Source organism: Perognathus longimembris, chromosome 3 (assembly GCF_023159225.1).
Source record: "Perognathus longimembris pacificus isolate PPM17 chromosome 3, ASM2315922v1, whole genome shotgun sequence".
NCBI lineage: Eukaryota > Metazoa > Chordata > Mammalia > Rodentia > Heteromyidae > Perognathus > Perognathus longimembris.
Window position 1 is genome coordinate 70,615,894 of NC_063163.1, and position 15,138 is coordinate 70,631,031.

Consider the following 15,138-nt stretch of genomic DNA (forward strand, 5'->3'; position numbering starts at 1 on the left):
GCAAGAAGGGGAGGCTTCTTTTTTCCAATGGATAGCTATTAAACCCCAGATCAGTTTAGTTTTGAAAATTTAGTATGTTGCAGGTTAACTTGAGTAGCAGTTAGTATAAGTGTTAGACAAAGCTTTCAAAATTATGATACCAGCCAGGTGCTGGTGGCTCACTCTTAGCCACTTAGGAGCTTGAGACCTAGAAAGTCTTCTGAGGATCCATCTTCAAAATAACCAGCAAAATACTGGACTGGAGACATGGTTCAAATAGTGAAGCGTCAGCTAAGAAAGCAAGTAGAAGGGAGCAGGTAAAGGAAACAAAAGAGGAAGAGTCAGATTGAGGTATATTGTATACCTGCATGGGATGTTACAACACACCCCGTGTACCAGCAATGTATGCTAATAAAAACCTGTAAGAACTAAATTAAGGGAGTGCACTGATATTTGTTGGAACTCCAAGAACAGTGAGAAATACTATTCACCTATTAATTTATTAGCCTACATGATGTTAAAGTTCAAGTTAACTTTGCATTGTTTAAGTATTGATGGGCTTCTTTTCCTTTTTTTTCTTTTTGCCAGTCCTGGGGCTTGAACTCAGGACCTGAGCTTTTGTGCTCCAGACTAGTGCTCTACTACTTGAGCCACTGTCGGGGACACTTGGCTCCCTGGGCTCCTCCCTACCCGCAGGAGAAGCTGGGAGCATATCCCACGGGGGGTCAAGCCAAGATGAGGTAGACAGCCGCGTACCGTCTGCTCGCAGCCTAGAAAAGACATGCAGACGATCCGGGGAGAAGTTAAGGCAATCATCCAATTCTTTATTATGGGACTGCATTTATAAAGCCTGAATGGCGGCAGGAAGGGGAGGGATTTGGCGGCTAGTTAGGCACTGTGATAGGCTGGTTAGGCTGTCCACCAAGGCTGACATCATGGGACTTCCCCTAAGGGCGGATGTCACACCCACAGAACCGCCTCTGGGTTCATCACCCACGGCCATCTTGGCGCACACGGGGTCTGAGGCAGGAGGCAGGGCTGGTTAGAGCCGCCTTTCCGGTTCTGGACTCAGAGAAGGCAGGCGGGGCTAGCAGCCATGCGGCCTCAGGGCTGGAGAAGAGGCGGGCCGGCTAGGACCACCTCTTAAAGCTGCAAGCCAGTGACCCAGAAGTCACAGTTCCACTTCTGGCATATTTGATAGTTCATTGGAGATAAGAATCTTAGGGACATTCCTGTCTGGGTTGGGTTTGAACTGTGATTCTCAGATCTAAGCCTACTGAGTAGGATTGTAGACATGAGCCACTGGTGCCGGCTTTTACCCCTTTTCAACGAATATTTGATAGGTTTCACTAGGCTCTCTTCAAATATATAAAATATGTAGTATAAATATATATATCATATATTCTCTTAACTTTTTAATATTATTAGATAATATATAACATATATTTATGTTCATAAATATATAAGTACATGTTTATATAGCATACTTATAAAGATATTTACATTATATAAATATTCAATACAGACATAAATACAATTCATATACATAATTATGTATTTAATTATGTTAATTATATTTATAGTATATGGTATAATTATAAATATATACATAAAATAAAAATATATAAATATATATTTGAATATAATATATTTATATATTACATATGTTATATATGTTATAAAACCTTATTTTGCCCAACATGGTAATCCCTATATCCATTTCCAAGATTATCTTTCAATTGAAGAACAGAAAAAAGACAACTGGGCCCATATGTATATGTATACTCACACTCAGTGGAGTTTTATTCAGCTGTAAGAAAAAATTATATCCCCTTACGAAGACTAGGAAGCTGAAATGTATTTTTTCCAGGGTGGGGAGGGTGTCAAGAAAAGGGAAGGAGATAAGTGGAGAGGAGTGGATGAATACAGTCATAATACTCAGTGTCCATATATGAAAATGGAACCAGATAACTGGATATGTATAGCTGGGAGAGATGAGAACGATGGAAGGGGTGATATTGATCAAGATGCATTGTACTTGTAAACTGACAAAATCAAAAGCCCTTTGCTTGATTTCATGATAATAAATTAGGGCATCAGTGGCTCACACCTGTAATCCTAGCTACTCAGGAGGCTGAGATCTTGAATATCACGATTCAAAGCCAGCCAGGCCAGGAATGTCCATGAGACATCTCCAATTAACCACCCAGAGCTGTGGCTCAAGTGGTAGAGAGCTAGCCTTGAGTAGCAAAAAGAAACTCAGGAACAGTATCCTAAATTCAAGTTCAAGGTTCAGCACACACACAGAAAGAATGAATTAAAAAAAAAGAGACAGGCTGGGAATATGGCCTAGTGGCAAGAGCGCTTGTCTCATATACATGAAGCCTTGGGTTCGATTCCCCAGCACCACATATATAGAAAATGGCCAGAAGTGATGCTGTGGCTCAAGTGGCAGAGTGCTAGCCTTGAGCAAAAAGAAGCCAGGGACAGTGCTCAGGCACTGAGTCCAAGGTCCAGGACTGGCAAAAAAAAAAAAAAGAGTCAAAAGCCATGAATAGTCTTAGCAGTATTGTAACAATGAGGCATTGTAATTTCTTTTTTAAATTGGGTTTGTTATTACATATTGTTGAACCTGGGTAACTGCAGTCGAAATCAGGACACGGGGGATGCAAGGCGAGTGAACCAATGCATACTTTATTCCAAGAGGGCCAGGGTTTATATAGGGTTAGAAACCAATTTTACAATTACAGGGTAAAAGATCAATACAGCATGACATTTGTCTCAAATACAAAAGTGGAGGAAATTTCCTACCGTGAGGGCAGGAACTTGGTACAAATGCCTTTCTAATTACAGGAGGTAGTGACTACAAAGATTGTTGATATCAAAACAAGGAACTGTATACAACCGAGGTAGAACTATAATTATCTCCTAGCTACTATCTCAAGGCTAGATAACATCAATCTTGACTTCTCCAAATACTTGTGAAATAACAATGAGGAGACTTTCCTGTTTATAGTGAGAATCTAACACTAAAGGAAGCTGGCAAGCAAGTCTCCTCAGGGAGACTTGCTAAGCAGGGGGGAAGGGAGATTCTCACAACAACAGGTGGCTTCCTTTGGCCCGCAAACACCAGAAACTCCTTACTGGGAATGTGTTCCCAAGGGCCTATTAGTGTGCTAATGAGGCATCGGAGTAACCGTGCTGGGGCTAAATTTTTCCACTGGTTGGAGACTTTAATTCTCCAACAACATATGTTTCATAGTATACATTTTAACTTTCATAATGATGAAAATTATCATTCTATTCTACATAGCTTATGAAGTCAATGTATTTTAACAATAATATCATTTTCTCCTTTTCAGATGATATGTACATTATGTTCCGTTTGTTTAGCAACATCTGTTCCCTCCTTCACTCATTCCTTCCTTCTCAATCCCACCCATGAGTTGCTTAGTTCCTTTTTATCAGTGTCCAATGTAGCAATGGTCCCCTCTGCTATATTATTGTTGTTACTATTATTGCTACTATTCTCATACACTTTTCACTCATTCTGTGTCCTCTTTTCTTTTTACTGTATTTAGGTATCTTGTGACCTGTTTACTTTGTTCTATCTCCTTGCATTTTAATTTTAACACCCACATATCAGAGAGACCATAAGCCGTTTGTCTCTCTATTCTTGGTTTGTCTCAGCATGATTTGTTCTAGCTTCATCTGTTTTCCAGTGAATGCCATTATTTTGTTTTTTTCTAATGGCAGTGTAAAAATACATTGTATATAGGTACCACATTTTTGAATCCATTAATCTGTAATGCAGCATCTGATTTGTTTCTATATCTTGGCTATTGTGAATAGAGCAGCAATGAACATGGAGGTGCAGGTGTCCTTGTCATATCCTGGTTCTTGTTGTTTAGGATAGAGTGAGTGTAATTTCATAATACCTATGTACATTTAAAGTTACACACACTCAGGCAATCAGGCTGTACTTTCAAACCCGCAATTTAATTAAATTTCCTGGTCAAATGGAAATAAAAATGGAGATCTATTGGAAGGCTGGAACTTATTGGAGATGTAAGGTTCTGGGTACAATATGAGCAGAAATCTTGTAGAGAGTCTTGTCTGTTTAAGGTAGGAAGCCATCCTGAAATCCTCTCTCCTCTGCAATAGCTCTTTCAGGAAATTGACTCCTGGGATTAGAATAATATTAAAGGCTTCATACTAATGGACAGCTTTGGATATTGAGCCCCAAGGTACATAAGAATCCTAGGCAGTGACCTTGGGGAAAAATATCTCTGCCATCAGCACGGTCCAGGCAACAAATAATAGCTTTATCTTCAAGAGATTTTCCTTCTGTACCCCTGGATGCAGCCGGCCTTAGACAATGTGTGATTGACTGCTTGTGGGGTTGTCAAGAGATCTCTGTTTTCCTTCTCCAGGTGAGCTCCTTCTCCAGGTGAGAAGACTGTGGGGGACCTCATGTAGCCAGCCACATCCACCCATGGCCCCTGAATTGGATACCAGAGTCTTATTTGATGGATTTTACATTTGTAAGCATGGTTTAATAAGCACTGTGAGTATAGCTATCATAATTTTTTTCAGTATCTTGAAAAAAGTATTCTCCACATTTTGAGTTAGAGATTTCTTTTATACACACTTGTCAAACATACTACACACACACACACACACACACACACATACACAAACAGTATTAGTGTTACCTTTTCTGTTTTAGATGTAAGTGCATGCTCATACTAGGTACTTAACATAAACTGTTAGTTTTTTTCTTATGTAATACCTTTTTGTTTTTTGATTCAAATATATTCTTACCTAATATAATCAAATCTTATCTAGGAAGAATGGAGACAAGAAAATCAGATAATGAAAATCAGGTTTTCTGTGAGCTTTCTGCCTTTCAGTCACCTTCCTTTCACAGCTGTCTTTCCATTGTGCTCTCTCTGACAGTCCACTAGAATTCATTTTGCTGGAAACCTCTCTCTACCCCCTCTCCCTCCTCTCTTTCTCTTTTCCCAGTCCCGATTCTCTCTCTCCTCTCCTATCTCTTTTCCCCACTCTCCTCAGACTCTGTTTCTTTCTGTCTGTCTCTCCATCCCCTTTTCTCTCATTTCTCCTGTTTTCCCATTTCTCTACCCCTCCCTTTGTCTCTCTCTCTCTCTCTTTGTGTCTCTGTCTCCCCTCTCTTCTCCTTCTCCTCTTACTCTCTCTGTTCTTTTGTTTAGTGTCTTTTTTCTGTCTCTGTCTCTGTCTCTGAGTCTCTCTCTGTAATTGTCTTTCTCCCCTCTCTCTCCACCACTGAGAACAATTTTACTCATCAAAAAGAGTCCATTATTAATTGTGATGGCCCATGAAATATTATTACACTTAACAACACTTTTGTTGGTGATGGGGCATTTTGGTCACTGTATGAGAATCAAGATCTGCTGAGTATGACAGAGTGCATGGCTTAACACGCTAATTTCCCTCAGATTTGACCAACCAGGGTGCTTCCAGGGCTGGATTCTTCTGGAGCTTCTCCTTTTGGCTGGCAGATGATCAAGATTCTCTGTGTATTCTGTGGTCTTCCCTTGCTGTGAAAGTTAGTGGATGCCAGGTGCTGGTGGCTCATGTCTGTAATCCCAGCTCCTCAGGAGGCTAAGATCTTAGGATGGGGGTTCAAAGCCAGCTAGGCAGGAAAGTCGGTGAGATTCTTATCTTTAATTAACCACCAAAGTGTCAGAAGTGAAGCTGTAGCTCAAGTGGTAGAGCACAAGCCTTGAGTGCAAAGAGGCTTAGGGACAGTACCCAGGCCCTGAGTTTAAGCCCCAGGACTGGCACTAAAAAAAGTGAGTATGGCAGAGATTTTTGTTACCCCTAATCAAGAAACTGAGCATTTAAATTTTTTCAATGAATTGTTTTTCCTCCCAAGTTTGCAAGCAACATGAAGACTATAAATCAAACAGTGGTTCCAGATTTCTTTCTCCTGGGATTGACAGATGATCCCAAACTGCAGCCTTTCATCTTGGTACTTTTACTGTCTGTCTATCTGTTGATGCAGAAAAGGAAAGTACTACTTTTGGGCCTGGAAAAGTAGATGCTCACAGAAAAGCTAAATGGAAAATATTTACTCTCTCAAAATATACTTTAGTCTATAGTATATGAATTTCCTAATTTTCTTAGTCAAAGTTTCTATCACTTTGACCAAATAGATGAGAGAATTATTCTTTTTAAAGTTTATTTTAGCTGGGTGCCAGGGCTCATGCCTGTAGTCCTTGTAACTCAGGAAGCTGAAATATGAGGATTGCAGTTCAAAGCCAGCCCAGGCAGGAAAGTCTGTGAGACTCTTATCCGCAATTAATCACCAGAAAACCGGAAGTGGAACTGTGGCTCAAGTGGTAGAGCGCTAGCCTTGAGCTGAAGAGCTCCTAGACAGTGCCCAGACCCAGAAGGGTTGTCCTTGGTTGAACTTAGGGCCTGGGTGCTGTCCTTTGCTTTTTCACTCAAGGTTAGTGTTCTACCCCTTGAGCCACAGCTCCACTTTTGGCTTCTTGGTGGCTAGTTGGACATTAGCATCTCAGGGTCTTTCCATGCCTGGACTGGCTTTGAACTACAAACCTAAACCTTGGATCTCAGCCTCTTGAGTAGCAGGGATGATAGGTATGATCCTCTGGTGTTGGCTTAATCAATCTGCTTTCCTATCTTGGAGAACAGCTTCAGCTCATTTAGGGCACAGCTCATTTAGGTATCCTGAGAAAGGAGGTTGGTTTTACAGAGTTGCATAAATTCCCACAGGCAACATGATAGGCAAGATTCATTTAAATATGTATTTATTTTTACTGGCTATTTTCTGGGTAGTAACTTCTCTACAGATTCCAGTACAAGCAGGCTGAGCAGGTAATTTCTTGAGGTTCAGTGATTCCCCTCAATTGGTAAAGAAACATGGAAGACCCATTGGGGAAGAGGTGGAGAGAAAACACATGGGAGGGTTCCTTGTTGATGGTATGGTCAGGAAACTTTTCAGAAGGTTCCATCTTAATAGAGAGAGAGAGAGAGAGAGAGAGAGAGAACACTGGCAGGAGGCTTGAATCAGCTCAAGTATTGTTTCCTCCCACAGAACAAGAGATAAAGTTTTTATCACTTGGACCAAATAAACCATAGCATCTGAATCATGAGAAAATGGGAAACAAAACAACTGTTTCAGAATTGCTTCTCCTGAAACTCATGAACAATTCAGAATTACAGCCTTTTTCTTTTCTTTTCTTTTTTGCCTGTCCTGGGGCTTGAAGTCAGGGCCTGAGCACTGTCCCTGAGCCTCTATGTGCTCAAGGCTAGTTCTCTACCACTTCAGCCACAGCATCACTTCCGGCTTTTTCTGTTTATGTGGTACTGTGGAATTGAACCCAGGGCTTCATGTATGCTAGGCAAGCGCTCTACCTCTAAGCCACAATCCCAGCCCAGAATTACAGCCTTTCATCTTGGTCCCTTTCCTGTCCATGTACTTGGTCACTGTGCTAGGCAATCTGCTTATCATCTTGGCCATCAGCTCTGTTTCCCACCTCCATACCCCCCATGCATGTCTTCCTCTCTAATCTGTCCTTCAATGACATCTGTTTAATCACACCCCCCGACCCCCAAATGCTGGTAAACATCCACACACATAGGACCAGAGAGTTGCTTACATGGGGGCTGCCTCATTCAGGTCTACTTCTTTTGAGATTTTTTGTTTCTTGGAAAATTGTCTTCTGGAAGTGATGACCTTTGACTGCTATAGAGTTACATAGTCATCATGAACCCTTGCCTCTGTGCTCCACTGGTCCCATTCTCACAGCCATTCAGCACCATGAATGCACTCCTCATGGAGCTGATGGTGCTGCCTCTGTCCTCCTGTACAGCATCAGAGATGCCCCACTTCTGTGGGCTTTCTGAGGTCATCAGATTCACGTGCTCCCATCATAATGTGTTACCTTTCATATTTGGTGTCATTCTTCTCTCTGGAATTATTTTCTCCCCTTTCTTGAGAAAACCCTCAGGGTCAGTAGGCTATCAAGTCCTTTCCACCTGTGGGTCTTATTTGTTTCTCAATTTTATAGGAGCTGGAGTGGGGATGTACTTCAGCTCTGTGGTTACGACCCAGGAAGATTGCAGTGGCTGCAGTGATGTTCTCTGTGGTGCCCCAAATGCTGAATGCCTTTATCTACAGCCTGAGGAAGTGGGAAACAAAGAGAGCCTTGATGAAAAGTCTGGGATAGGATCTCCTCTCTTCTATGATGTGTCCTGTGCTTTGTACCTGGGTTATTAGATTAATAATTCTAGTGACAATTCCCAATGAGCAATCAAGTTCTTCCAAAATGACTGTATGACCCCTGAGTTAAGGAAATTTCATCTCTCTTTTTCTTATTTGTCTGATTTTGTCCTACTGTTTGGATTTGTGATATTTAATAAATGCTTCTAATCCTTTAAAAACAATTTATTTTCTCATGTCATAAAATCAGAGTCATGGCTGAGGTTCCTAATTGTAGTTTGTTCTAACTTCTCTCTCCTTCCTTCCTCCCTTCTCTTCTTTCTCTCTCTCTTTTCCTTTCATCCATCCTGGGGTTTGAACTCAGGGCCTGAGCACTGTCTCTGAGCTTCATTATGCTCAGCGCTAGCCTTTTACCACCTGAGCCACAGTGCCACTTCCAGCCTTTTTTGAGTAGTTTATTGGAAATTAGAGTCTCATGCACTTTCCTGCCTGGGATGGATTTGTACCATGATCCTCAGATCTCAGTCTTCTGAATAGCTAGGATTATAGGCATGAGCCACCAGTGCCTGGCTTTAGTGTTGTCTTTTTTTTTTTTTTTAAAAAAAACAATGTATATTGACAATTTTCTTAGCAAATTTATACATATTTATGAGTAAAGGATTCGATTTGAATACATGCATTTCCTGTGTAATGATCAGATCTTGACAGCTGGCAGGAGCATCATATCAAATGTTTGTTATTTCTTGTTGTTGGAAACTTGCAAACTTTTCTCACTTTGAAATAGTCAGTTGGGACTTTGGTACACTGGGTATTGTATGTACATTTATCAGAACTAGGGAAGGGGAACGTCAAAATGGATAGACAAAGGGTAAAAGGCGAACCAATGCAACAGAAATAGTTACAAGACAATATGCTATAAACCAACTGTAAAACTTGGGGTAGGGTGGGAAGGGAATCAGGGAGGGGGAAAGGTGGGAGACAAACAAAAGATGAGGTAACAAGTTTGATAAGAAATGTACTCACTGCCCAATGTATGTAACTGTAACCCCTCTGTACATTACTTTGACAATAAATAAATAATAAGTTAATTAAAAAAGAGATAGCAGTTGGGTCATTACTTTCCTGTTCTACAGAAAATAGGAGTTTTGTTTTTCCTATCCAACTTGCTATGCCCTCTCTATTTGTAAACCTTCCCTTGAAGAATGTGCAAATAAGTCACTGGTTCATTTTACAGATGATCTTTAAGTAGTTGTACAAAGGAGCTTTAATACAACCAGTGTATGAGTACAATGTCACTCCTTCCATTGTTCTCCTCCATCTCTCCTGACCTCACCCCATCCCCTCAAGTCACCTGGTTCCATTTTCACATTATGTGCATTGAGGGTCATCACTGTGTCTACCTACCCTTCTGCTCTCCATTCCTCTGCCCATTCCCCCGTCCCTGGCCCTACATCCTCCCCTGACAAAACAGGTTCCAGCTCCCTACTTGTCATTTTTTTAAACTGTAAGTTGCTTGTTGTTGTTATTGTTTTGTCATGGGGCTTGAACTCTGAGCCTGGGTGCTGTCCCTGAGCTCTTCAGCTCAAGGATAGTGCTCTACTATGAGCCACAGCACAACTTCCTTTTTTCTGGTGGTTTATTGGAGATAAGAGTCTCATGGACTTTCTTGACTCAGAGAAGGGCACTCGGGTTCCACCTCTTGGGATCATGTCTGTGTGCAACACCTGTTTATGCTACAACCACCTCAAGGTGACCTTTGAGGATAGCCGTCCCTATTACAAATCATCTCACGGAGGACTGAAGGAATGTCTACCTCTTATTCCAGTCTGTTCCTTCTGCATCAGATGTTTATAGCAAAAGAGATTTCTCTTTATTTGTCGAGTGCATTAGAGTTAGGGATATTGTCTTATTGGAAGTGACAGTGTCCTCACTGAAGGAGATCAAACATTCTCACCAATTGTCTCATTGTGTATAATTAGCTACTTGGACAACACATGCTCACATGGTGAACACAAACATGGAGCATTTTGCAGGTGGGTGTTATCTCAAAGTAATATACTTGACCAGTGATGAGTTCTTCTGAACCAATAAAGGATGTGCAAGTGCTTGACTAGCTGCACTGCAGGTCTTCCCTGGGGTGCCCTTAACATGGCCCTCAATAAACAGTGAGTTCAGAAATTAGTCTCTAGATAGGACAACAGCTGTGCCCACCTGCCCACTGTCCAGTACTCACTTGTTAACAGAATCATCACTCGCTGCTTACCTAAAGACTGTTCAGAATACTTAAGGCACCCACACCAACCAAGGCCTTAGAACACAAAGAATCCAATTTAATAATCAGGAAAGGAAAAGAAACAGCAGTTAAAAATTGCTATGATGTACAAAGAGGGACAGGGTGTTTAAAATATAAGTCACTGTGGCAGGGGAGCAATTGATTGAGAATAATCAGTCACATAATTAAAAAGAAGATTTCAAGTATTTACAACAAAAATGAAATGATAAATATTTCAGGTGGTGGATATGCTCATTGCCATGATCTCAGCATTCTGCATTGTCTGCATATAGTGAAGAAAACTTCTGTGCACCATAAGTAGGGATAAGTCCTGCCAATGACTTTGAGTATCAATCAATCACTCAATCTATCATATCTGTCACCGAAGTATTAGCTATTTATCTATCATTTATCTGTGTGCTAATCTCTGTCTGTCTGTCTGTCTGTCTGTCTGTCTGTCTGTCTGTCTTGTCTATGCCTGTCTATCATATCTACCTCCTAAGGATTGTCTATCTATCTGTCAGTCTGTTTCCTAGTGGCAAGTATCTTTCTGTCTAATGTCTAGTTCCCTTCTATATATTATCTGTCATCTATATCTACCTATCTGTCTGCATGTCTATCATATCTATCTCCTATTTATTATCTGTTTATCTGCCTCATGCAGATTATCATTCTATCTATTGTTATCTTCTATATATTTCTATATATTATCTGTCAACTATATCTGCCTGTCTTCTATAGATTATCTATCATTTATTTATTTTCCCTATATTATCTATCATCTATCTCTATCAACTATAGTATCTGTTTGTTTACTGTAGATTATCCATCTGTCATCTATCTATCGTCTATCTCCTCTATATTATCTATCATCTTTATCTATCAGGTATCTATCTATCACCTAGCTATATTAGAAATCAACCATCTATCTAGATTAGAAAGCACTAAATCAGGAACTCCTAATGAAGCCCTAAATGAGTTGAGCAAAGCAATTGTGTTCGCAGAGTTAGCATGACAAAATAAAATTACAGATAACAAACTGAACAAACTGAAGATAAAACTTAATATTGCCAATGTCATGACATTTAGAAGAACATGGGCATTTTCTGCCTCCCCAGGAATCCTGTTGCTGTGATTTTCTTTAGACACCCAGATGCAAAGCTAATGGCACATCATGGAAGGGATGGTGCTCTGCTGATGAACTTCCTCGAGCCTTCCTTCATGTCCCTGTTTCTTAGGCTGTAAATGAAAGGATTCAGCATCTAAGGGAACCAAAGGATATATCACAGAACCTATTGCAGTCTTTCTGGGTGAAACAGTAAGTGCAGAACTGATGTAAACTCCAAAGGCTACCCCATAGATCAAGCACATGACTGGTAGGTGAGACCCACAGGTAGGGAAGAATTTACACTTGCCTCTCACTGATGATATTCTCAAAAAAGAAGAGAAAGTCTGGGTATAGGAGAAAACAATGCCAGAGACAAGAATGTTACCAAAGATGAATGCTGAGAAATAGATCAGGATGTTATTAATGAAGGTGTCAGAGTAGGTAAGCTTGATGACCTGGGTGAGTTCACAGAAGAACAAAGGTATCTCCAGATGTGTGCAGAAGGTTAGTCTCAACACCATGAGGCCACTGAGTAGAGTGTTTGCAATGCTAATGAGAAGGGAGAAGAGAATCAGCAGACCACAGAAACAAGTGTTCATAATGACCATATAGTGCAGGTAGAGGCAAGTGGCCATGTAGTGGTCGTAGGCCATTGCTGCAAGCAGGCAATTTTCCAAGAAAGCAAAATTCTAAACAAAGCAGATTTGAGCCAGGCAGCCTGTGTAAGGGATGATCTGGTCCTGTGTGTGGATTTTTGCCAGCATCTTGGGGATGGTGGTTGTGCTTAAACAGATGTCCACAAAAGACAGATTGGAGAGGAAGAAGTACATGGGGTGTGGAGATTGGTGTCAGAGCTGATGGCCAGGATTATGGGCAGGTTTCCCAGGATGGTGTCCAGGTAGATGGACAGAAAGAGGCTAAAGATGAAGGGCTGGAGTTATGGATTGTCTTTAAGTCCAACAAGGAAGAAGTGGGAAGCTTCGGTTTAGTTTCTACATTCCATGTTGTACATAAATCTGATGGAAATGTGAAGAATATTTCCATCAGCATATATGCATATGTAATATACTACATGCACTAAATGCTACACATAATATGTAGAACTTACATAACAAATTATGTAAGTTATGTGTTATGTATCATGTACTATACATACTATACTATATACAATATGTAGTACTTATATACAGAACATATAGTATGTACATCATACACTATATACCTATATGTATATTATACACTATATACCCTGTTTACTATATACACTACCAATAGGATACATAGTAGTTCTATATAATATATAGTACAGATTATATATATACTGTATACTCTATATACCACATAAAATATAATACTTATAAAATATATGGTATATATACTATACACACTATATAGAATATATGGTATATATACTATACACACTATATTATAAAGAATATATACCATATACTATATTGTATACATATTGTATACATACTGCATATATAAACTCTCTCTATATTATACGCCACACTATATGTTATATATACTATATAGAATGCATATATGGCAATGTATACCATATATACTACACATGCTATATAGTATATATACCAGATACTATGTAGTATGTATAACATATACACATTATATATACTATATGGAAGGTGTGTATGCTATATACATTATATATTGTATGGACACACACACACACACACTACACCAATCTTGATGTATTCCTCATAAGCTCTAGTGGCAAGGAAAAGCAGTCTATGCTTCAACAAATCTTCCACATAGATGTAATATATGTTGCATTTTTGAGAATATTTGTATTTTATTGCTCTTACAAAAACTCAGATCATTTTCAGATACTTTTCCTCTGCTAGTTCCTCTCTCCATCTTCTTCTCTGTCCTCTTTGCTGTGCTCCCTTTTTGTACAGCACAGTCTTTATTGAACATACAATCTGTATTGTGCATGTTGCAAAGCACTGGGAATGCAACAAACGGTAGTCATGGCTTTTCAACATGAACTACGTCAAGTTTTAAACAAATGGGAAGATGAGAAAATAAAATCTGTGTGCCTAAGGAGAGGCCCTCACACTTACAGTTACTGAGATTTACCTAGGGGTACATGTAAGAAAGGTGGGGTGACAACCTAGACCTGGAATAAACAGTGTTTACAACAGTCTGCTTCAGAGCAGAGTGTTTGGAGAGTCTCACTGTAGAGCTGTCTATTTCATTTTTGTTTTTATTATTATTATTTTGTTCTTACCAATCTTTGTTGATACATCTGGATTGTACAGAATTCATTTTCAAAAATTTACTTTCAATAAATTGGGTGGTATGTAAGTGTGTACAAATGTATCCACTGAAATATGGGAGATTTGAGGGAGATCTCAAATAGTGTAATTCCTTAGAAATTCATAATTTCCAACTTTCAGGTTTATATCAAGGATTTTAATATGTCTTGAGACTTGAGATGATTCTGACAGAAGTCACTCTCTGTTCCTCTGACATGTTTTTGGTACACGTATTGAGAATCAGATGCAGCCTGTCAAGCTTTATTTCTGTAAAATCACTAGCTTCTTGTTTCCTTTTTTTAACACACACACACACACACACACACACACACACACACACACACACACACACACTGGAAGAGCTGAGGACTGAATTCAAGACCTGGCACTTGCCAGGCAAGTGCTCTTCCACTGAGTTAAATCTCCTGCACAGACTTTCCTGCCCCAGATGACTGTGATCTTCAGATCTCAGCCTCCTGAGGAGCTAGGATTACAGGCTTGAGCCACCAGTGTCCCATTCCAAAACCCTCACTAGGTGAGTCCTGAGAAAACAATAGCAGACCACTAGATGGCACCTCTGAGCATGACTTGGTACTAAGGCAAATATACATACCAAGAAGATGGCAGGAAACTAACTGAAATGTTGTTTACTCATGGCCTGATTCTGCCACTTAATAAAATCTCATATCTATGACATTCAAAAACAGTTTAAAAAATAAAAGTAGCTGGAGGAAAGAATGACAAAACAATAATAATAACAATAGGAATAAAGTAATGAAAATGAAGCTCTCAGCAATCTTGGGAAACCTAAAAGTGCAGATAAAAGAAGCTATTAGTTGAAGGATATGACTCAACCATGCTAGTATATTAATAAAAACAATGTCTAAAATATATCTTCCCAAATTCTCTGACTCTATCACTGTGTTTAGTCACATGCAATGTCATGTTTTTTTTTTGTTGTTGTTGTTTGTTTTTTTTTTTCCCCCCAGTCCTGGGGCTTGGACTCTGGGCCTGAGCACTGTCCCTGGCTTCTTTTTGCTCAAGGCTAGCACTCTACCACTTGAACCACAATGCCACATCTGGCTTTTTCTGTTTATATGGTGCTGAAGAATCGAACCCAGGGCTTCATGCATTCAAGGTGAGCACTCTACCGCTAAGCCATATTCCCAGCCCTGTCATGTTTTTTTTCCATTGGAGCGCAGAGACAAATCAAATGACAATGTGAAAAACTTGTCCAGGGACCCACAGATGACACAGACTACAGAAA

The 15,138-nt window shown here is 39.9% G+C and overlaps 1 pseudogene; it reads right to left on the reverse strand.

Annotated features, from left to right (window-relative positions):
- Nucleotides 1-11,656: 11,656 nt before the first annotated feature.
- Nucleotides 11,657-12,610, reverse strand: LOC125348706 (annotated as a pseudogene).
- Between the last annotated feature and the right edge of the window lie 2,528 nt (nucleotides 12,611-15,138).